At 39.7% G+C, this 25202-nt stretch overlaps 1 protein-coding gene and 1 non-coding gene across 2 annotated transcripts in view; one reads left to right on the forward strand and one right to left on the reverse strand.

Annotated features, from left to right (window-relative positions):
* The window catches only part of METTL8 (methyltransferase 8, tRNA N3-cytidine), a 176702-nt gene that overhangs the window by 95558 nt on the left and 55942 nt on the right, over positions 1 to 25202 (forward strand). The window lies entirely within an intron of this gene.
* LOC114226140 (U6 spliceosomal RNA) lies at positions 23920 to 24026 on the reverse strand. Its single transcript, XR_003612685.1, has one exon. It is a non-coding gene; the product is annotated as a U6 spliceosomal RNA (small nuclear RNA).

Genomic DNA, 25202 nt, shown 5'->3' on the forward strand with positions numbered 1-25202 from the left:
ATCTTCTCAACAAATTGTGTTGGGAAAACAATATCCACCTGCAAAATAATTAAGTTGGACCCTTACTTTACAAAACATAAAGAACTCAAAATGGATTAAAAAACCTAAATATAAAAGACCTAAAACTATGAAACTCTTAAAAGAAAATACAGGAGCAAACAATGAATCATGGAACACTACATCAAAAACTAATGACGTAATGTATGGTGATTAACATAACATAATAAAAATAAATTAATTAAAAAAACACAAGAGAAAAGCTTCATAACACAAGTTTAGCAATGACTACTTGGAATAAGACACCAAAAGCACAAGTAAAAGAATCTTTTTGTAATCCAAAAAGATCGATTAGACTACATCAAAATTAAAAACTTTTGTACATCAAAGGACACAACCAAGTGAAAGAGTAACTCACAAAATGGGAGAAAATATTTGCAAATTATATATTTGATAAGGGGTTAATATCCAGAATATATGAAGAACTTCTACTGAACAACAACAAAAAAAAACCAATTCTAAAGTGAGCAAAGGACTTAAATAGACATTTCATCAGAGAAGGTACACGGATGGCCAGTAAGCATATGAAAAGATGGTGGACATCACTAATTAAAACCATTGCACCTCGGGCGCCTGGGTGGCTCAGTTGGTTGAGCGACTGCCTTCGGCTCAGGTCGTGATCCTGGAGTCCCTGGATCGAGTCCTGCATCGGGCTCCCTGCTCAGCAGGAAGTTTGCTTCTCCCTCTGACCCTCCCCCCTCTCATGTTCTCTCTCTCTCTCTCTCTCTCTCTATCTCATTCTGTCTCTCAAATAAATAAAATCTTTAAAAAAAAAAACCATTGCACCTCACACCTATTAGAATGACTATCACCAAGACACACAAAATCACAGATGTTGGCAAGGATTGGGAGAAATTAGAATGCTTGTACACTATTGGTGGGAAGGTAAAATGGTGCAGCATTTATGGAAACATGGCGGTGCCTCAAAAAATTGAAAATAGAATTACCATATGACCCAGAAATTCCACTTCTGGATATATATCCAAAATAATTGAAAGCAGAGACCCAAAGAGATATTTGTACATCCATGTTCATAGCAGCATTATTCACAATAACTGAGAGGGGGAAGCAACCCAAGTGTCCATCAGCAGATGAATGGGTAAATAAAACATGGCACATACATACAAAGGAATATTATTCAGCCTTAAAAAGGAAAGAAATTCTGACACATGCTACAACATGGGTGAACCTTGAGGACATTGTGCTGAGTAAAATAAGTCACAGAAGGACAAATACAGTATGTTCCACTCCACCTCCATTTGAGGTACCTGGAATAGTCAAATTCACAGAGACAGAAAGTAGAATTGTGGTTACCAGGGGCTGTGATACAGGAAATGGGGAGTTCCTGTTTAATGGGTAGAGTTTTAGTTTTGCAAAATAAAAAGAGTTCTGTGGATGACTGGTAGTGATGGTAGCAGAACAATGTGACTGAATGCACTTAACGTCACTGAGCTGTACACTAAAAATGATTAAGATGGTAAATTTTATGTTTGGTGTACTTTACCACAATATTTAAAAGGAAAAAGAAAATTAGCTCTTGTGTTCAGCCTGGCCTTCCAAAATCTTGAACTTGCTGCCTTCTATCTCTAGCTCTCTAGCCTTCCCACCCTCTGTCCACACACACCACCCTGTCTCCTGCCATTCCTCACCATGCCCAGCCCACTTGGACTTGGCCTGGCAGTTTCCATACACACTCATTGTCTGGTCCCAGTAGACGGGACCCAAGTACAGGAGATCCTGGGCTTCCACCACCACAGGACTTTCTCATAACCTTCCACCCCTAAGTATGGATCATCAAAACCCTTCACCAAGCAAACCTGGGAAAGTTTCAGCCCTTCCACAAACCCTCATGGTTAGGAGTGATGGGTAAGTGGAAGGGGACCAGAAGCAAAAGTGTTACATTTGACTTTCCCCACAGTGTGCTGGCATGACATTAAGAAGAACCCTAGTATTTGTTGAGGGCCTTAATTTGGAATTCTGCCTTCTGACCAGAATTTTCCTTTTTCTGACCTTGCATCTCCCTTCAGAGTTTATGCTTATCTCTTACCTCAGTTTCCCTGCTATTTCAATCCAAATGTCCCCTCCAGCTATGCTGCCAACAGCTTGGTTCCAGGGAGTGTCACTCCCAGCAGGCCCTTCTGAACAGATAGGACATGACCAGAAGTCACAGATGGCCAACGTGGGAGGGAGGGGGGCAACAGAAAAAGGTCCATGCTACCAATTTCAATATTTCCTTGGTTTTATTATTATTATTATTTAAAGATTGTATTTATTTATTTGACAAGGAGAGACACAGCGAGAGACGGAACACAAGCAGGGGGAGTGGGAGAGGGAGAAGCAGGCTTCCTGCTGAGAAGGGAGCCCAATGCAGGCCTTGATTCCAGGACCCTGGGATCATGACCTGAGCCGAAGGCAGACGCTTAACGACTGAGCCATTCAGGCGCCCCTATTTCCTTGGTTTTAAAGAATATTTAGATCAGGTGATCAAGCTAAAAGTTTTGATTGCATAAAAGAGACCATATACACTTCCTAGTTTGCCCTTTTTTGTAAAAAGCTCATTATTTTGAACTTTTTTTGAACCACCCCTGGTTGGTTGTTTATCTCTGCCCATTCTACTCTGTGATTAACCACTAGTCTTAATTCTCCTAAATCCTTTATGTACTCAAAGGTGGTTTGCAAACTAGCAGTGTCAGCATCACCAGGAGAGGTCGTTAGAAATTTAGCATCTCCAGGCACCTGAGTGGCTCAGTCAGTTGAACGTCTGACTCTTGATTTCAGCTCAGGTCATGACCTCAGGGTCTTGTGATCAAACCCCGCATTGGGCTCCCTGCTCAATGGGGAGTCTGCTTCCCTTCTCCCTCTCCCTCTGTACTTCCCCCAGCTCAAGCATTCTCTCTCTCTCTCACTCTCTGTCTCTCAAATAAATAAATAATCTTAAAAAGAAAAAAAAGAAATACAGAATCTCAAGCTCTACCCCAGACCTATCAAATCAGGATCTGCATTTTAACATCTCCTGGGTAATTTATATACACATTAAATCTAGAACTGTTCTAGAAAATGTCTAACTGCTCCCACTGGAGCAAATGGATCACTACCTTAGCTTGTTCATTAGAAACATCTGGGAAGCTCTTAAAATTACTGATGGCGGTGTCCCACCACCAGATTCTGATTTCATCCATCTACCAGGACGCTGGGCATTGATTGGTTGTTGTTGTTGTTTTAAGATTTTATTTGTAAGTCATCTCTACACCCAATGTGGGACTGGAACTCACAACCTAGAGATCAAGAGTCGCTCATTCTACCAACTGAGCCAGCCAGGCACCCCTGGTTGGTTGTTTTTTATTCTCAGAGGTTTTGTTGTTTAGCCAAAGCTGAGAACCCCTGAGTTAGAGTGTAACTTAAAGGAAAATATCCCAGAGAATTCCATGAAATTTAAACTGGTTTAGAGATGTAAAAAATCAGAGTAAAATTATTTAATTTGAATGAGTTTCTTAACCTAAATATGTGAATATTAACTTGAAACTACAGATTGTATGAATAAGTAATTTCTCCTTAAATTCTAACTTTCTTATTCCTTATTTTTGTCTTATTTTCTATTTCCTCAGTCCTTAAAGTGTTTCAGCAGCTCTCTTAACTTCTATTAAATGGCGTCCAGGGTTTTCCACCAAGCCCAATGAGAGGGCCTCGCTCCTGTCCCAGTGCCCAAAGCTGGTGCTGCTTCCAGCTGCTGACAAGGCTCAGGTACACGGTACTGGTGGGAGCAGCCATCACTATGACTTTGGCTGCTGGTGTTACTGGGTTGAGGCCACTCTGCCCAAGCAGGTTTGAATACCAGTAGTAAGCACACCATAGCCTCAGGTTGTCCTTTTACATACTCCTTGCAAATGAGCCTTGTAGTCTTGGTATAAACTGCCCCCCCCACCTCTGCCAAACTGGAACAACTTCAGTATCCCCACACCAATCTGCCACTTCCAGAATTTCTTTAGCCTTTCCCTGTGTTTATTGTTTGCCATGTTTCCTTTCAAAGAGCCCAGCCAAAATTTATCGTAATCTAAGTGGATTTAGAGTAGAGAGCTTCACCTGACACATGCCTGAAGACATACGGGTGAGTAGATGAGGGCCTCTCAGCAAGGCTTAGTAAACATTTATATATTCAATATAGAAATATTCATTTCTATACCAGAAACTAGCTTTTAAGAGGTTTAAATAGATTTTTTTAGTCAGTCAGTGTTGGAAAACTTTTTAATGTTTGAAAGTGAAATTCAATTTAATTGATTTATCAAATCTTAATTGAATTCCTGCTGTTACCATCACAGGAAAATGACTAGCAGCTTTTCCATTGTTACTAAAATACTCATCATCTTTATAAATATTTTGACATGGCTTAAACGCCAAAAATATGCATGATGTGTACTATATAGTGAAGAATTAAACAGGGCTCTGCTTTGACATAAAGCTTATTTCAGGTGGGGAAAGAAGGCAGCTGATAGTGCAGTAAGAGAGTAGAATTAGATAAAAATAGTCTTTTTTATTGACATGATATATTTGAAGATAGGATCCTAACAATTTAATTTCTCATTGAGAAGTGTACCCTAAATGTACCCAAGGCTGATTTGCATTTTTGGGTTGTAAATTCTGGCTCCAAATTCAGTATGTGTCATTGAGGAAGTCAGTCTTTTTCTGCCTCAGAGTATTTAGCTACAAAATTAGGAAGTTGTACCGAGAGTTCGATAAGGTCCCTTCCAGCTCTAAAAGTCAATGATTCTCTGAATTCTGAGCTAAATTACATGTTATCAAAGGGCAAAAACACCGTCTTATATTTTTTCCCAACTTTTAGTTTTGCCAACATATAGAAAGCAACAGAAATAAAGGCTACTAAAATTAGGTTAAAAATGGATTTAAGATGCCATCCTAATGGATAATGCCTCAAGTATTATCATTTTATGTTCCATTCTGGACTTTGAACATGTGTATACATAGTTTTACATAATTGCAACTGTAAAATAGGTAAAATTTTATATCTGGCTTACTTTACTTGATCCTATATAACATTCTTATACTGTTATCACTTATAATGATAGTTTAAATGGCTGCATGATATTCTGTTTCATTCCTGTACCAAAGTTTGCCTAAGTATTTCTTGTATTTGGAAATTTAGATTGCTTTCAATATTTGATAACATAAAGAATGCTGCGGCAAACTTTCTGTTCATATGACTTTCGCTTGAATAACTTTCTAAGAATAAATTTCTAGGTGTATGATTACTGAGTTAAAGGGAGCCTCTTTATGGTTGTTTGTTAAGTATTGACAAATGGCTTGCCTAAAAGCTTGCACTAAATTACAATGTTGCCACCATATCTGAGAGTGACAGCTTAACCACAGCCTCACCAAAGATGAGGTATGAAATTATACTTAATGTCTTAATGCACATTTCTTTGATTACTGGCAGTCTTGAATATTTTTCCATTTGTGATTGCAACCGACCTATGGATTGTCTCATTTTGCCCTTTGCCATCTATCTGGCTGTGTAACCATGGATGAGTCACTTAACCTCTCTGTGGCTCCATTTTCTCATCTGTACCAGGATAATAATAGTTCCTGTCTATAGAGTTGTTGTAAGGATTGAATGGATTTCTAAATGTAAGGCATATGGAATAGTATCTGGCATGTGGAGAACCTTCAAAAAATGCTAGTATTAGTGCTAGTAGTAGCAGTGGTATTAGGTATATAACAGGGTAGTAGTCATTTTCTTCATAATTTATATGATTTCTTCTAGTTCTTGTATAAATGTGTACATATCTTTTATTAACTTTTATAAAACAGTTCTTTATATAATATAGATGTGACTCCTTTGGTCTGCTGGGTTTGGTAAAGTATTACCGCAGATCATTGTTTTAATTTCCATGAGTTTTGCATGTGCATATATGCACAGATACACGAGCGTCTGAGTTTGTTTTCTCACAAGTCCAGAAACACAGTGTCAATGCAAAAGGGGCAGCCCCCAAAAATGCCGACTGAGGATCGTTCTCATAGTGGCACACCCAGCTCTGCTGAAGAACTGTTCAACCAAGTCATTTAGAAAAAGAAATAAACAAAACCAAAAGCAAACCCATACATACACTCACTCACAAAACCAAAACCAAAAACAAACCATGTACATACACACACATGACCAAAAAAAGTGTTGCTGTTTTAAGCCAGAGAGATGGGAGAAAGGCAGATGTAAGCCATGGAAATTTCTCTTTAAGAGTAATTGATTCTTTGTGTGCAATTGTTGCCTGATTTCTGGCATACTGAGATCTAACTTAGACCACTCAAAGGAAAAGCAAAAAGGTGGCATCAATAAATTGCCTCCCAGGGCCTATTGGGGGGGGAGTGCCTGGCTGGCTCAGTCAGAAGAGCATGTGACTCTTGATCTTTGGGTTGTGAGTTGGAGCCCCACGTTGGGTGTAGAGATTACTTAAGTAGAATTTTAAAATAAGTAAATAAATTGCCTTTGGGAATAAAAGAACCTCTTAGATTCCACAACACCATGGATGGAAGAGATCCTTAGGGAGGGAAGGAAGCACAGCTGAGAATGGGAAAGTTAGTGATGTTCAAGACCACAGTTAATCATCTATACAGTGAGCAAATTGAAGGAAAAGGATAAAGAGCAATAAAAAAATAATAATAATATGAGTAATGGGAGGACTGAAGAAGTCCACTGCCAAGATGAGGATTGGAAAATGTTTAAACTGGATAATACAGTATGTGTTTTGGCTCTAAGAAAACAGAAGTTGAACTTTTGAGTGGTAATCATGGACTTGGTCTCAAAGTATTTGCAAATAGTGCTGGTATGGAGAACAGATGCTGACATTATTGCCAATGGGAATCGCAATATGATAGTTGGAGTGAGAGACCGAAAGAAACCACAGGGAATTTTTGTGGAAAGCTCGGCATTGAAAATGAGTTTCGGTTGATGTAAGGAGACAAGGAAAATAAGGCTACAGTGTATACCATCTGACTGTTACAGACAAAGGATGTAAACAGCCATAGCTCTCCAACCTCCTGGAAATCAGAGCTCTGCTCATACAGAAGGCGCCAGAATGTTTGTCTGAGTTAAGTGCATACTTCTTTTTTAGTATCTAAGAATAGTGCCTTATCCTCCTTTTCTCTCCCATTACTATTTGGGTATCCTTCAAAATCAGTCTATTAAGCTGTTATCACCAGCTTTTAAGCACTATGGAGTCACCCAAAGAGATCAGTAGGGTCCTTTAGTACTTCCTAAAGAGCATCAAAGGAACCTCGCTTGAGGTCCTAGGCTTGAAATGTGGGGGCTCTATTTTGTTAATGTTATATGTGTGAAATACTTTTGTGCTGGAAAACAAGTTGGGGGATTCAGGAGAGTAAGGTGAATCTTCTGAAAATCTCTAACAAAGTGTATACTGAGAAGGAAAATTGAGGCAGGAAAGATGTGACCATTCCTTAAGGTCACTTAAGTTATATCCTCCCTTCAAAGGGCAGAGAACTGTCAATGTCTCTCAGACAGGAAGTAAGAACTTGAGCTGTCCTATTGAGAGTCTGTGTTTTGGAAAGGGAAAAGACAGACGTATTTGGCTAAAGGCAGTAGGATTTTAATATAAGAGAGACAGACTTTGGGAATGTCCATTTGGGTCCTTAAGAACTCGGAACCACTAGAGAAATAAGGTTCATATAAGGACAATAGATGAATAACAACAACAACAAAAGAAGCATCTCCAAAGGATTGGAGCAAATAAGTTTTAATATCAGTCCAGTGACAATGCTTATTGAATAGCAGAGGAAACATGAAATGAGGAAAATAAGGCTGAGCTTTGTGCCCAGAAACCTGAGCCAACTAAGCCAATCAGCAGCCAGATTTATGTTGCCACAGGAGAGTGGATCCAGGTTTTCTCAAAGTGTCTGTTTATAGGCATTTTCCTCACATACATATATGTCACCAGCACTCTCTTCATTATTTCCTGGTTGAGTTTCCCTTGAAAACTCATTCCAGAGCCTGTGCTAAAACTGCTGAGGGCTACCAAAATCTGGACCCGAATAACTGGGGAGATCCAAGTGTACCCTCGGTGGTCAGCATATCCATCTTAGGTGCAGAGTCAAAGAAGAGCAGATGTTCCTAGAGCAGATGCAAAGGCAGGGCTTCTTTATCTGCTTGCATTCATTGCCCTCTTCACTCTCATTTTCTTGGTGGAATTCTAATCAGCATTCAGGATCCACTCAAGTGGATCTATATATATATATATATATATATATATAATATATATATATATAATAATCTACCTATTATCTCCTCTCTCTAAGCACCACTGGTCTTTAGAAAGGACTCTACTTCCAAAGGATCTTGTTCACAGTACTAATTATGCATTTACTATGTTGTTTTGTGATGATTTGCTTGTCCGTCTTTCTTACTGGACCATCAACTCTGATGTAGGGACAGTATGCTTCATCTCTGTATCTCCAGCCCTAACACAGTAGCTGACACTGTGCTGTTGAGCATTTGAAATGTGACTAGTTCAAATTGAGATGAGCTTTGAGTATAAAATACAGAGTTTGATATATCAATAAGAGAATGTAAAATATGTTATTAATAAATTTTTATATTGATTATACATCAAAATGATAATATTTTGGATACATCAAATTAAATAAAACATATCAAAATTTATGTTTCTTTCACTACTAGAAAGTTTAAAATTATACATGTGACTCCCATTATATCTTGGACAGGACTAGTTTAAAACCTAGCAGAGGCTTGTTCAAGTCAGGGTCTTAGCAGCAAAAAGAAAATCTACTCCGTTTGGATTTGGAAGGCATGTTAATGAAGGGACAATTTACAGAAGTGTAGGCAGGATGCTGAAGCATCAAGAGACTAGCAACGGAGGGGAGCAGTTAACACTCAGCCTCAACAAGGGGAGGAGATGATGTAACTAGAGCTGGTGAGCACTGGAGGTACATTAGAGGATCAGCTAGCAGGAGCTCTCGTTATAGAGGGACCCAGTCACTGCCAGAACCATGAAACCAAGCAGGGACACAACCTGCCTTTAATCTTCTGCTGTGCTCCCCACTGGCTATAGAGACTCAAAAGCCAGAGGGTGAGGGATCCTGAGGTCACCTCCCACCTTCCAAGGCACTAGGCAGTACAGAGAAGACTAGAGAATTGATCACAGCAAGAAAGGGGAAGGGGATAAAGAGTAACCAACACAGGGCTTGATAAAAGTTAAACGACTGACATAAAACTAGCCAATGGGGACAGTGACAATATTTTCCCACCTGGGATCTTTTTGCAGTGGTGCTTTTCAAACTATTCTGTGACACTAGGAGTTTAGTGAAATTACTTTAGGAGTTCCACAGCCATTTCTTCTTGTGTTATATATCTGTATATGTATATAATCATTGAAATACTCTGCTAAATACAACATGTACACCCAACTGTGTTATATATCAGCATTTTTAGCACATGGGAAGTAAGTCACCATCAACTTGTGATGCTGGCTAAATTTGGTTTTGTGCAAGCCTAAAAATAAGAGTCTCCCTGCGTCTTCTGTACTTTTATTTGAATGTCTTAAATGTATCATTAATTAGGAGGGTTTCCATCTGCATTAGTCTTTCATGAAAATTCAGGTCCATACACGTCCACTTACATAAAACTGTACACATTAGGAGGCCACTGTAGCACATGTACATAGCTCAGTGAAATACCTCGCAAGTTTCAAGCATGTGTATCTGCTTGTGTTCTCATGTCTAATCATGTTACATCATTTTATATCATGTTTCTGTAAACATGATATATTTATGCTAAAGAATTAAGCAATTGTATGTATGTTAGGAATTCCATTAGAAATGTACTTCTGGCCCTTCCCTATCCCTTCAGTTCTTGGCGAGGTTAAGTCCTTTCCATCCTTTTCTCCTTTAGCTCAGCTCACATGTTTCCTCCTCAGGAAAGGCTTCCCTGATCACCTAATATCTTAATTAGGTTCCCCTCCCCATCTTCTACTTCAGCCCTATTTTATTGCTTTCATAACACTTTTCACAATTTGTAACTGTTTTGTTTCATTGTCTCCTCATTGGTTCTTGTCTGTTTCCTTAACAAAAATTTAAATCTCATCATTGCTGGATTGGGTCCCTGCCTCATTTGCCTGTATTGATTCATCTGCTCATAATATCCTTGTGAGGGTCTTTCTGAACCCCCTTTTAGAGATGAAGACTCTGAGACAGAGCGATGAATAATCTGATAAAGGTCGCATAGCTATTACGTGGGAGAGCCAGGATTCAAACCCAGGAAGTCTTGCTCCAGTTCTTTTACCCAGTGGGGACCCAGAGGTACAGCAGCACAATTGATATTAAAGGCTCCAGTTTTCAGGGTCCAAAGTACTAACAACAATACTGGCTAACATTTATCGAAAGCTTCCTATGGTGCCGTGTTTTATATGAATTACCATTATTATTGCAATAACCTTGTAAGAGAGGTACTATTATTATCCCCATTTTATAAATAAGGAAATTGAAACCTAGAGGGATTAAGTACCTTTCCAAATATCATACAGCCTAAAAATGGCAGAATAGGAATTTGGACCTAAGCTCTTGGCCATGCTGCTTTGTGGCCCACCTCACCATGCCTACCACCATGTGTGATTGGACATACATTTCTCATCTGTAATTTGGAAGAATATGCATTTACTGAAAGCATCTGTGTTCTCTGGATGGAGAGCTGGAGGGCAGGTTTATATGGGTGAGTTCAGTCTAAGCAGAGGTCACCAGGAAACCTTGTGTTGACACTACTCTGTGTCCTCATGTCCTCTCCAAATCATGTTCATCTTGGGCCTCCCAAACTGATGTAGTTTAACGTTATCATTTCCCTGTGGAAAATCTGGGAAACTCACAAATGTGTGGAAATTAAACAACACATGCCTAAATAACCAGTGGGTCAAGGAAGAAATCAGAAATGAGATGATGAAAATAAAGATACAACACACCGAAACTTACGGGATGCAGCTAAAGCCTCCTACGTACAGAATACATGTGCATGGTTATTCCTTCTGTCTTCTTCACTTGATTCGCTGTCTTATCTACTTAACCAACACTTAACTGATGGCCAGCTCTGGGCCAGGTTCTGTGCCGAGGTTTGGAGATACAATGACCAGAGCTCAGTCACAGCCTCATGGGGATTAGCGAGGCAGATGGAGCACATAAACTCATTACACCGATTGGTTAAATGCTGACACCAGGATTCTAATCAGCAATCCTGGAGAAGGCTGCTATTCTTTTGGTCTGTTACTATCTGATTCTGTCTTTTATTTTACTCTCCTCCAGCTTTCCTTTTCCCTTGGAGACTGCCTTTTCTAGCGGTCTCATGTCCCCTTTCTTTCCCGACGTTGTATGATTTATAGATAATTACAGCTAATTCGAGATGATCTCTTTTGTGGATTTTTGGGGTTTTTTTTGTTTTGTTTTTTGTTTTTTATTTGACAGAGAGAGACACAGCGAGAGAGGGAACACAAGCAGGGAGAGTGGGAGAGGGAGAAGCAGGCTTCCCACGGAGCAGAGAGCCTGATACGGGGCTCGATCCCAGGACCCTGGGATCATGACCTGAGCCAAAGGCAGACGCTTAATGACTGAGTCACCCAGGCGCCCCCCTTTTGTGGATTTTGTACAGTTAACGTTTGAACCCTGACTACTGGAATCTGGATTTAATCTTTCCCACCAGCCGCCCCCCCCCGCCCCCCCCAACTAACGATGAAGGGTCGGCTTGGGGAACAGGGATTCATGGTAACAGTAGCCTGAGGAAAGCTGAATTAGTCACTAGTTCTTCACTACTCCCCATTCCCCCGCCGTGCTCCACAAAATTTAGGATCTCTTCCAAAGCCACATAGGAATGATTTATTTATTATTATTATTATTATTATTATTATTATTATTTTGGTATTTTCTTAGTTCCCTGCTCCACTTCCATTGGCACAGATATTTACAGATGTCTTCTAACTTCTTTGCTGTCCCTAGAATTGTGGAATGTTGTTTTGAAATTCTTCTTTGGATTTTTGTTTCCAAATTTGTATCCCCAGTTCCTTGCATACTGCCTGGCACGTAGTAGATGTCCAATAAGTATATGTGAAAATAAATCTGAAGTGAAGAGAAAGGAAATCGGTAGATCATTTTTGCGTGAACAGTGTTGCTATATTTAAATTTAGGGGGTTACGTATAAGTTTTATTCCAAATTATCTGGTCCTCAAGAATAGGGACTAGTCTTTGTCCTTCTTTGTGTTAGGCTACCCTGTGCCTAACACAATATCTGGTACAGAACAAATCTTAATTTATATTGTTGAATGAAGAATGAATAAATATCATTAGATAAATATTAAATATCTGTGGATGATATAGATGAGGATTTATATCAATAATGTTATAACAATAATGTTACAATAATTTATATCAATAATAATTTCCTGGAACAAGGTATAAGTAGCCTAGGTAAACAGACTATAAATAGTATTAGAAGAATGTGGAGAAGAAGAGACTGCATTGGTGTAACTCCTGCTCTGGGAACCCATCCCTTAGAATGGGTGTGCCTACTTCTGTTTCTTTTCCCTCAAGAGAAACTGGAGCCAAACTTTGGAGATGGCTTTGAAATGGGAGTATAAGAGTGTGAACATGTGGCTGTGGGGTTTTTGTTAATGTAGTCATTTCCTTCCAAACACTTGAAAAATATTTTTCTTTTATATTTTCCATTCTATTGCCATTGCCTCTGTGCTTTCTCCTCATTTCACATTTAAATTCTATAAACCGTCCAGTTAATGTGGACATGCATAATAAGTGGGCCCAGATCTTATTCCAGATGGAAGCCAGAACCAGTGTCCAGACACTAGGAAAGCATAATTACCCGAAGAACAGAGTTATGTTTTCTGGAAGGGCTTTTATCAGTGTCTGTGGAGCCCCAGATGTACGTTTCAGCGTCAGACAAGGAAAAAGATTTATGAAACATATATCTCCTCTTTCCTGGGGAAAAAGAAAAAAAACAAAAAACTTCTCTTTTGCAAAAAGACTTAATGTATGAATATATCCTGACCCTTAAGGGAAAGAAAGAAAATTATATCAAATCTATGCATGCTAAAATAATATTCGCTCAAAATGGGGAATGATTGATTTTTTCCATATGTTCTTACTCTATTTCAATTTAAATTAATTTTGCAGGAGTCATTAACCATCTTTGCAAAATTTGCTGGGTTTGCTCCCGATGCTGGCTTTAGAACACCTGCAGCCAGTGCGTGTCTTTATGGTTAATCTGTAGGAACCAAAATTAATTTCAGTGAAACAGCCAAATGGTCCTCCAGAGTCCTTACTCATATGTCTGGTTAGTATTCACCAGGGGCAGAAAACAGCCTGACAAGGGTGATAGAAATGTTTCAAAGGATCTTTTCTAAGTTCTCTCACTATCTTTTTTTTTATCTGCAGGTGCAAAAATTCCATTTGTAATTCTTTAATTCCAAGGGCAATGGGTGTCTTGGGGTCTCAGAATTCAGGACAAGTGGCCAGCTGGGACACGATATTATGCTTGCAAGTCATGGCAGGTGCAGAAGGAGGGCAAGCAGTTAAAAGTTTGGCCCCCTCGCCTTTTTTCTCTTTTTGTGCTTTCTTTTGCTCTTCTAGACGTGTGTACAATTACACGAGCTGAATTCGTTATCTCCCAAAGCTGTGCTGTTGTACATCCAGGAAAAGGACTTGATTACTCAACCCATGTTTCCAGGAGCCTTATTTGGGTTCTTTTGTGCAGCAGAAGCAAAAGTGCTGAGTGCACCCTCTATTTGTTTTGCGATTTGCCTGCTGGGCACATTACTTGCTATCACTCTGGTTTCAATAGATGGTCTTTCCACTGAGGTTTTAGCATGTCTATATTTAGAAAACAATAAAAGATGTATAAGATGGAAAAATTAGAGGAGAGCAAAAGTGCACTGAGGAGGAGACAGAAGGGCAAGAGATAGTCACAGATCCTTTCCGATGACAAGAGCTGCCCCTGGAATCCAGGCTTGATTTCTTTCTTACCTTGCCAAGTGTTTCACTGCACAATGTGGAGTTATTAAATGTGGAGATGAGGAAAGGAACAATAGCCAAAGAAAACATGGCTCCGGTTCTCCACGGTGTCCTCTGAGTAAGCTTTGCCAGGGCATAGAACAGAAACAGTGTGAGAACACAGGGACTGATAGATCAGCTACAAAAGGCGTATCCATGTGCTGTGATAACCACACATAATTATTCTCTCTTTTGGTGGCTTTGTCAGCACATGAGCTGCTGGGGAGGTCAATGACTTCTTTGCCTGCCAGGAGTAGTCTGTATGGCTCTTCTGCAAGCTGTGACCAGAAACTTAAGTTTGGGGATTCCAGAGGTCAATGTACCAGAATGCGCTCTGGTTCGTCTCCACGGATTTTGATGCTCTGGAAAGATTAATGGGCAACATACTTGGAGACTAAAACAAGAAGCAGCAGCAGAGGAAAAAAGGAAAGACGGAAAGCAAAGGGGAAATGACACTGAGATGGCCTTGTCCCTTGACTATAGCTATAAAAACTTCATTGTCCACTAGATCAGATAACAATAGGTTTATTTGATTGTCTATGGGTTTGGTATATGTTTGCCTCTTTTTACATTGCCTCTTTAATGCTATATGGGATATTATACACTTTGACTTATTTATGTATATATTTACTTACATACTTTATACTGTACCCAGCATAGGGACATACCCAGTTGGGTACTTGGCAAATAGATAAAGGAGTTGCTGTAGTAGGATGTGCATAGGCATTTTCTTTGGTATTGAAAATAAAATGAAAAAAAGAGAAGAAAAAAGTCTATTTGGCAAAAATGTATATATGAGAGGTCCGTTTAACCTTAAGATGTTTAATTGAGCACATATCTCTTACTTGAAAAGTTCGCCCATGATTATTTAAGATGATAGGATTGGGGCACCTCGCTGGTTCAGTGAGTAGAGCATGTGACTCCAGATCTTGGAATTGTGAGTTCAATCTACACCCCACGCTGGGTGTAGAGACCACTTAAAAATAAAATCTTAAAAAATAAAATGTTGTATCATGTGATGAAGTAGCTACTGTCAGGTCGGGGCTGCCTGGTTGGACATCATCGTAAGACTTAGCCCTATCTCAAAATATCAGATTCTGGTGTAATAAAAAAAGTAACCCCAAAATGTCCATCTACTGGGGAACATAACTTTCTTCCAGCATCAGGATGCCTTTTGGTTTTTAGGCAGAAAGTTTTGGATGTAACTCGAGGCCAGGCTCCCTGGATTTTCCTGAGGGAAAGGAAGTGGGCCACAACTTGTCTCTGCATTATGGCCTCTATGCAGATTGGCAACAGAAAATACTGTTAGGAAACCGGGACCTTGAGTTCTAGCGCTGGCCCAGCCACCCTTGTGAGCTGTAGGCAAGTTAGCTTCATTTCCCAGGACCTCAGTTCCTCACGGGTGTAAAAAGATGTACTGCTTTCTCCAGATGCTTCAAAAGACCATTTTATAGAGTAGCAGGTGATGTTACGGAAAGAGCAAAGGCTTTGGAGTCACCCAACCTCAACATTTCCTCAACAAATATTTATTTAGCATCTACTATATGCCAGGTACTGTTCTCAGTGCTAGAGAGGCTGCCCTGTGAAGCTCAGATTTTAATTGGGCGTAGGGGGATCACTCTTAGTCTGTGGCCTTGGTGAATCATTTAGTTCACCTCCACTGATTTTTTCCAGCTATAAAATGGGCATTATCTTAATTCAAGATTTCTCAGGATTAGACACAATGGTATTTAAATCACCTACTATACAATAGGAGTTCGATTAGTGCTATGTAAGTAATATTATATAACATGTGGGCAAATGCTTTTACAAGTGCATAATGCTATCCAGGTGTGTGAATTACTATTTTTTCGTCTCTACTCGGTACTGTATGGCTTTAAGACCACAGACCATCACAAAATTATACTATACAGTTTGTAACTTCTCTTTATTTCTTTAAAAGGGACTTCATTTATTAAAGAAATGCTTTTCAAATACCTACTACATACTAAATACTAGGCTGGCACTGGGACTATAGAAATAAATGAGACTCTCCAAGCCTTACTTAGGATCATAACAATAAATACTTGGATTTCAGCAGGGTTCTTACTTTGGAGGGCTTATTCCTCTAGAGCTTATATCGGCTATTAACTGTTTAGGGGGAAAAAAAAAGAAAGAAAACAGACCTTGGCAAGTGGGTTAAGCTAAAGTTTTACTAGAGAGACTGAAAGCTCTGTCTATAAGACCCCTGGCAATTTTACTCTATTCAAGATGAAACAGACAATATAAGACATTTAGCTGCCTATAGCTGCCTCTGAGGTAAATAGTCAATATATGAGTATCCTTTACAACAAAAGAAAATCAAATTATTCACTGTACCCAGCCATGTGACCAGTGTTGTTATGGATATTTCAGAGAATATAAATAAAAGAAAGAAGATACTGAGGGGATATAGGTCAGTGTAAGATATGACATGACACCTGCCTTGGAGGCAGGAGGTGGAATGTATTTGTTAATTTATTCATTCATTCATTCATTCATTCAAGAAAAATCTGTTTAAGGGCGCCTGGGTGGCTCAGTCAGTTAAGCGTCCAACTCTTGATTTCGGCTCACGTCATGATCTCATGGGTCATAGGATCAAACCCTGCATCAGGCTCCCCATTTGGTGGGGAATCTGCTTGAGATTCTCTCTTTCCCTCTGCCTGTGCCCCTCCCCCCAGCACTCTCTTTCTCTCAAATAAATAAATACATCTTCAAAAAAAGAAAGGAGAAGGGGTGCCTGAGTGGCTCAGTCAGTTAAGCATCTGCCTTCAGCTCAGGTCATGATATCAGGGTCCTGGGATTAAGCCCCACATGGGGCTTCCTGCTCGGGGGGAGCCTGCTTTTTCCTCTCCCTCTCCTTGCTGCTCCCCTTGTTTGTGCTCTCTCTCTCTCTGTCAAATAAATAAATAAAATATTTAAAAAAAAGAAACATCTGTTTAGTAACCATGGCCTTGAAGGAATTGCACTAGGTCCTGGGTCTTCAAGTGGGAGAACCAACAAACAGAACATTTATTGAACACCTGTTATGTACCAGACACTATCACTTTACTTACCTCATCTTAATTTACTCTCCCATCAACCCTAAAAATAAAGTTGTAATCCTTGACCTCAGAGAGTTAATTAGGGTATGACAGGATGGAAAACAACCGTACACAGTGTGAGAAGGAACAGGCCCAGAGCTGGTAAGCTCGGGGGCGGGGGGCGGGGGGAGGGAAGGTTAGCTGTCCCCAGAGAGTAGGGTCAGGCTTCACAGAAGTGATGGTGTTCTCGTTTTAAAGCAGGAATAAGACATGTCAAAGAGATACTACTGGGCAGGCAGGGATACAGACAACAGGCGGACAGCTGGGGTGGATAGCCCAGACTATAGGTGCTGCAGGAGCTAGAGAAACTCCAGGCTCTCAGAACACCAAGTTACCCCTCCCTTCCTATGCATTCACCTAGAGTTGTTGCCTCAACTGAGAATATTGATTTCCCTGAGATAATGACATGGGGACACAGATTTCTAGCCCAATTCATGGTGCGCATGAGGCCTTTTTTATAATTCATGCTCCGTTTTATGAAGGAAGTAGGTCTCTTCTGCTCTGTTCTGTTTTTAGAGTCAGGAGCTAATCTTTGCACTGATGCCATGCTGGACCTTGATTTGTTTTATGTTGATGACATTTAGGAATAAGAAATGGGAAGCAAACCGATCTTCTTCATTGAGTTTTGATGGATAAAATGGCCTTCTTTAAGCTTTTCTTCTTTCAGTTGGAAAGTATTATAAGATACAAGTTGAACACTGAAGTGTGGAGCCAGATAGACATAAGTTCAAATCCTGTATTGGCCCCTTATTAGCTGGGTGATCTTCGGCATGGAATCTCTTCTCCCAAATTTGGATCACAGATCAAATCAAACTCTGAGAAGTGGAGATACAGTTCTAAATTTGGAGCCCACCAAGGAAAAATTCAGGGAGGGCTCCTTTGACCTTCCATTCTTTGAATAAACAAGTGTAACTCAGCGATCACACCTGCAGCATTAAAGCCATCAAGAAAGAAGAAAAGCAGCCAGAGGCTGGTCTCTAACTAGTTTGCTCTCCATTGCCTAAATCAGCAAGCTAAATGCCTGATCCTCAAGAAAATTGTTAGGGTTTTTTTGCAATAAATTTTGTCTTCAGGCCCCACTGAGTCTTGGAGATCTGTGATTATACTCAGAAAATAGCCTTTTTTGAAATAACGTAACTTGTAAATAGATAGGAAGTTAGAACTTTTAACCTACAACAACATCAACAATGATAACAATAGATTAATTTGAGGGTGCTTACTATATATCAGGCACTGTGTTAAGCACTTTATTATGAATTAACTCTTTTAGTGTGACAACCACCCTACAATGTAGGTGCTATCATTTGTCTCAATTTTAAGATAAGGAAGTTGAGGCACAGATGAGGCACCTGCGTGGACCAGTCAGTTGAACGACTGACTCTTGGTTTTGGCTCAGGTTGTGATCTCAGGGTTGTGAGATGGAGCCCTGCGTCAGGTGCTGTGCTCAGCATGGAGTCTGCTTAAGACTCTCTATCCCTCTCCCTCCGCCCCTCCCCCCATGTGCACACTCACTCTCAAATAAATAAATCTTTAAAAAAAAATTAAAAAAGGAAATTGCGGCATAGAAAGGGATAGTGGCTTGCCTGCCTGGCAGAACCAGGATTTACGTTCACACTGCTTCAAGGCCCATGCGATGAACCACTCTCCAGCTCTATAAGCCAACTTCCTTAAAAATAATTATAATAACATTGTATGTGTTCTAATTATAAAAGTAAGTCATGGTAGGAATTTTTGAAACAGAGGAGTAAAGAAGCCGAAATTATTCTTATTTTTATCACCCAGGGATAAGGTTTATCCTTTTAGAAATTAAATTACATATATAATTCTCTTTTCAAATAGCATAACACTGCATATAAATTTTCTAATTTAATGTTAAAATTTGAGCATCTTCCCGTTATTAAATGTTCTTATGAACATAGATTTTAATGGCTGCAAATATTCCAGTTATCTGGAAGTATCATAATTTAGTTTTAAAATCTCATAACACTGGACCATTGGGTTGTTTCCAATGTTCCTGAGACTTCTCTGTTGGTTTCTTGAGGATTCCTTAGCTTCATACTTTCGAGAGCTGCCTGGGCTATTGGAAGAATGACTTATTTTCTATTGAAGGGAATGTGCTCACATACCTCTCGCCAGATAAGAGCACCCCTGAACCATTGAAAACAGGTGATATTTCAGAAAATTCTCTTGAGTGTCCAAATTCTCAATGAGAGTCCAGAATTTCATTCAATTTTTTTTCTTTAAAGATTTCATTTATTTATTTGACAGAGAGAGACACAGCGAGAGAGGGAACACAAGCAGGGGGAGGGGGAGAGGGAAAAGCAGGCTTCCCACCGAGCAGGGAGCCTGATATGGGGCTTGATCCCACCTGAGCCGAAGGCAGACGCTTAACGACTGAGCCATCCAGGCGCCTCAGAATTTCATTCAATTAAAAAAACTTTGTTTAATTTTTTCCTAGTTTTGTAAATAAAACATATATCTTATAAAGAAAGTAGAACATACAAATGAGCAAACAAGGAAAAAAACATCTAAAAATCACACCACTCAGCTTGATGAATATTTATCTTTTGACACTATACACTATCTTGTTACCTGCTTATTTTATTAAATAGCATTTTACATCCTTTCATAATGTATACATATATCAAATCATCACAATGTACACTTGAAATATCTTACAATTTTATTTGTGAATAACACCTCAAAAAGCTGGAAAAAACAAACAGGTACCAAATGGTAACTGGTTTCTTCCCAACCCCCCTCCAACCCACAGGGCTGATCCATACAGACAATCACTTTTAACTCATTTATTTTTACATAAATATGAAGCATTTTTTTCTCCTTATTCATTTTGCCACACCTATCATGGAGTAGTTGCTGTACTTTCAAAGGCCAAAGTGGGAACCCTACCATCAAGGAGTCTGCCTTCTACTTGAGGAAGAAAGCCCATATTCTTTAATCAAGTCAAAAAATGGGCAGAAGACATGAACAGACACTTCTCAAAAAAAGACATACAAATGGCTCACAGACACATGAAAAAATGTTCGTCATCATTAGCCATCAGGGAAATTCAAATCAAAACCACATTGAGATACCACCTTACACCAGTTAGAATGGCAAAAATTGGGAAGAAACAACAAATGTTGGAGAGGTTGTGGAGAAAAGGGAACCCTCTTACACTGTTGGTGGGAATGCAAGGTGGTACAGCCACTTTGGAAAACAGTGTGGAGGTTCCTCAAAAAATTAAAAATAGAGCTACCCTATGACTGAGCAATTGCAACCCTGGGTATTTACCCCAAAGACACAGATGTAGTGAAAAGAAGGACCATATGCACCCCAATGTTCATAGCAGCAATGTCCACAATAGCCAAACTATGGAAAGAGCTGAGATGCCCTTCAACAGATGAATAGATAAAGAAGATGTGGTCCATATATACAATGGAATATTACTCAGACATCAGAAAGGATGAATACCCAACTTTTGCATCAACATGGATGGGACTGGAGGAGATTATGCTAAGTGAAATAAGTCGAGCAGAGAAAGTCAATTATCATATAGTTTCAGTTATTTGTGGAACATAAAGAATAGCATGGAGGACATTAGGGGAAGGAAGGGAAAAATGAAGGGCGGGAAATCAGAGGGGGAGACAAACCATGAGAGACTATGGACTCCAAGAAACAAACTGAGTGTTTTAGAGGGGAAGGGGGTAGGGGGATGGGTTAGCCCAGTAATGGGTATTAAGGAGGGTGTGTATTGCATGGAGCACTGGGTGTTATATGCAGACAATGAATCATGGATCACTACATCAAAAACTAATGATGTACTGTATGGTGACTAACATAACATAAAAAAAAAAAAGACCCATATTCTTGGGAAAAAGACAAAAAGATAAGACCCAAAGTCGTGTTTCCAATAAAGACATATGTGGGAATAAGGAAACATGCAGAACATTTTACAAATCCAAACCCATTATCCCATCTTTAACCCAGCCCATTGTGTCCAATTTTTCCCTCCGTCCCTCCTTTACCTCAAGTTGCTTGACAGAGGGTGTAGTTAGCTGTGCCATGTATTATGCCCCTAACCAAATGTCTACCTCTGACTTTTAAAGAGATACTTCTACCTTACCTTTCTAATTTATTTTTTAAAAAAAAGTACATTTGTACCGGAAGCTAAGCCTAAGTTTATTTTATTTTATTTTATTTTATTTTAAGATTTTATCCATTTACTCAAGAGAGAAAGAGTGAGAGAGAGGAAGCACGAGAGGGGGGAGGGTCAGAGGGAGAAGCAGACTCCCCGATGAGCAGGAAGCCCGATGCAGGACTCAATCCTGGAACTCCAGGATCATGACCTGAGCCGAAGGCAGACACTCAATCAACTGAGCCACCCAGGCGCCCCTAAGCCTAAGTTTATTTTAAAAGACTCTTGTTTGAAATCAGGAAAGACAGGACTCTGAGCTGCTCCAGTTTTCCCAGACAGATGTTATTACAAATGGGAGTCTTATTTCCAGAGGAATTGTGAGCCAAGGGATCACTATACTAAGGGTATGACAAGTGGTAAAAAGATCAGATGAAACATAATCATCTTGCTTTGTGATCAAACTGATGCTGAAAGAGCTTCAAAATGGGTTATTTTGTAAGCTGTCTAAGGGAATAAGGGAGCAGTTTGAGTTAAAACTCCTATAGCTCTCTCTATTTCATACCTTCAGGCCATTCCCATAGCATCACTCTGAACTCACTTTTCTTATTTACCAGAACCCCACAATGTATAATTAAATAAACAATTATGTCTTAAAGAGATTTAAAAGTAATAAAACCAAAGAAGGTCTTTTCTATCCACCCACAGAGTTACCATTACTGGTGCTCTGGTTTCCTCTGTGCAATCCAGATTTCCATGTGGTATAATTTTCCTTCTTCCTGAATGTCCTTTAGCACTTCTTATAGTGTAGATCTGCTGGTGCAAATCTTCTCAGCTTTTGTATATCTGAAGAAGTCTTTATTTGTCCTTTCACTTTGAAAGATGTTTTCACTGGGTATAAAATTCAAGGATGACAGTTGTTGTTTGGCTTGGTTTCGTTTTTTCTGTCAGTACCTTTAAACACATTGTTTCATTGTCTTCTGGTTTGCATTTTTTTCAGACAAGAACTTTACTGGTCTGTTGTCATTCTTATCTTTGTTCTTCTGGCAGGTTGTAAGATTTCCCTCCTTTCACTGGTTTTGAACAATTTGATTCTGATGTGTGCTTTGGTGTAGTTCTCTTCTTGTTGCTTATGCTTGGGTTCATTGTGGTTCTTAGATCTGCGGGCTTAGGACTTTCATTAAAGTTGGAAATTTTTCAGCCATTATTTCTTCAAAATGTTTTGTCCTCCCATCTCTTTCTTCTCTATTATGGCCTGAATTGTGTGCCTTCAAAATTCATATGTTGAAGCTCTAACCCCCGATGTGACTATATTTGGAAATAGGGCATTTAGGAAGGTAATTAAGGTTCAGTAACATCCTAAGGGTGAGGCCCTGGCATGTGTCCTTCTAAGAAGTGGAAGAGACACCAGAGATCAATCTCTTTCTACACACATGCACAGAGGAAAAGCCAAGTGAGGACACAGTGAGAAAGCAGCTGTCTACAAGCCAGGAAGAGAGATCTCACTAGAAACCAACCCTGAAGTCATCCTGATCTTGGACTTCCCACCTCCAGAACTGTGAGAAAATAAGTTTCTGTGGTTTAAGCTGCCCAATCAGTGATATTTGTTATGACAACTGTAGAAGGCTATTATAATAGTTCAGAGAGTTCCCATTTTAGCCATCCCACTCACCCCCACCAGACATCCAGTTTCCCCTATTATAAACATCCTACAGTAGTGTGGTATATTTGTTAAAATTAATGAACCAATATTGATACATTATTATCAGCTAAAGTCCATAGTTTATTCAGATTTAATCTTTCCCTAATATACTTTATTCTACCCAGGATTCTTCTAGTATACCAAATTACATTTATTTGTCATGTCTCCTTAGGTTCCTCTTGGCTGTGATAGTTTCTCAGAATTTCCTTGTTTTCGATGACCTTTGAAGTTTTCAGAGGCACTGGTTAGGTTATAATAGGATGCCCTTCTATTGGATTTTATCTGGTTTATTTTCATGATTAGATTAGTGTTATGAGTTTGGCCATACCAAAACAATACCCTTCTGAGCATTCTTCTTGACAACGAATATAGCACAAGGTTTTTCCACTCTGGGTACTAGGAACATAAATTATTCCTGGCCCTGTGTGAAGTCTGAAGATTGTGGGCTTCTTTCCAGTGGGTCTTTTCCCTTACTTGGGTAGGTTCCTCATTCACATATCCAGTTGCTACTTACCTGAGGACTGAAAAGGAGCCATAGTTTTCTGGAGCCCTTGCTCTATCTCTGTGCAGCTCTCTCCTCTCTGGCACTCTGCCCTGTCAATTCTGTCTGCCTTGCTGCCTCCAAACTCACAACTCTGGCCACTCAACTCAGGGAGATTACCAGGCCCTGTTTGGGATTTTCCTCCCTATGCTATATAGCCTGGAAACTCTCTAGGCACTAAACTAGGGCTATCATAAGGCTCACTTCATTTATTTCTTTTCTCTGAGGGATTACTGTCCTAGGTTTCATGTGTCCAATGTCTGAAAACCGTTACTTCATATTTTGTCTTTTTTCTCAACCTTTTTTTTTAATGGAACACTTCACGAATTTGCCAGTCATCCTTGCCCTGGGGCCATGCTGATCTTCTCCACATCGTTCCAATTTTAGTATATGTGCTGCTGAAGTGAGCACTTGTTTCTCAATTTTAAGTGGAGACAGTAAATCCAGTTTCTCAGTATTATGGCCACATACTGAAGTCAAAATTATTTTTTTGTTTTATTGTGGTTAAACATACATATCATAAAACTTACATTTAGCCATTTTAAATGTACAGTTTGGTGGCATTAAGTGCATTTACCTTGTGCACACCATCTACCTCCACAACTTTTCCATCATCCCAAACTGAAACCCAGTACCCATCAAACAATAACTCCCCATTTTCTCTTCTCCTCAGTCTTCAAAAACCACTGTTCTGTTCTCTGTCTCCTTGAATTTGACTACTCTAGGTACCTTATATATGTGGAATCATATATCTGCCCTTTTGTTTCTGGCTTATTTCACTTAGTGTAAAGATTTTATTTATTTGAGAGAGAGAGAGAGAACATGAGTGGGAGGAGGGGCAGAGAGAGGGGGATAGCAGACACCCTGCTGAGCAGGGAGCCTGAGGTGGGGCTCAATCCCAGGACCCCAGGATTATGACCTGAGCCAAAGTCAGATGCTTAACCAACTGAGCCACCTAGGTGCCCCTTATTTCACTTAGTGTAATATCCTCAAGGTTTATCCATGTTGTATCATGTGTCAGAATTTCTGTCTTCTTTCTTTTTTTTAAGATTTTATTTATTTATTTGACAGAGAACAGGAGAGAGAACAAGAGAAAGCACAAGGGGAGGGAGGGGCAGAGGGAGAGGGAGAAGCAGACTCCCCACGGAGCTGGGAGCCGGATGCAGGACTTGATCCCAGGATTATGACCTGAGCCAAAGGCAAATGCTTAACCAACTGAGCCACCCAGGCACCCCAGAATTTCTGTCCTCTTGAAGGCTGAATAATATTCCATTGTAGGTATATACCACATTTTTATTATCCATTCATCTGTCAATGGATATTCAGATTATTTCCACCTTTTGGCTATGACTAATGCTGCTATGAACATTGGTGTATGTTATGGACTGAATTGTGTCTCCACAAAATTCATGTTAAGGCTCTAGCCCCCAATTTGACTATATTTAGAGATAAGGCCTTTAGGGAGGTAATTAAAGTTAAATGATATCATAAGGGTGGGACCCTAATCTGATAGGACTGGTGTCCTTATGAGAAGAGGAAGAGACAGATCAGAGATTTATCTGTCTGCATGCAGAGATTGATCTGTTT

The sequence above is a fragment of the Eumetopias jubatus genome, unplaced genomic scaffold (assembly GCF_037043125.1).
Source record: "Eumetopias jubatus isolate StellerSeaLion01/CBP00866 unplaced genomic scaffold, mEumJub1_p1.0 scaffold_3, whole genome shotgun sequence".
Taxonomy (NCBI): Eukaryota; Metazoa; Chordata; class Mammalia; order Carnivora; family Otariidae; genus Eumetopias; species Eumetopias jubatus.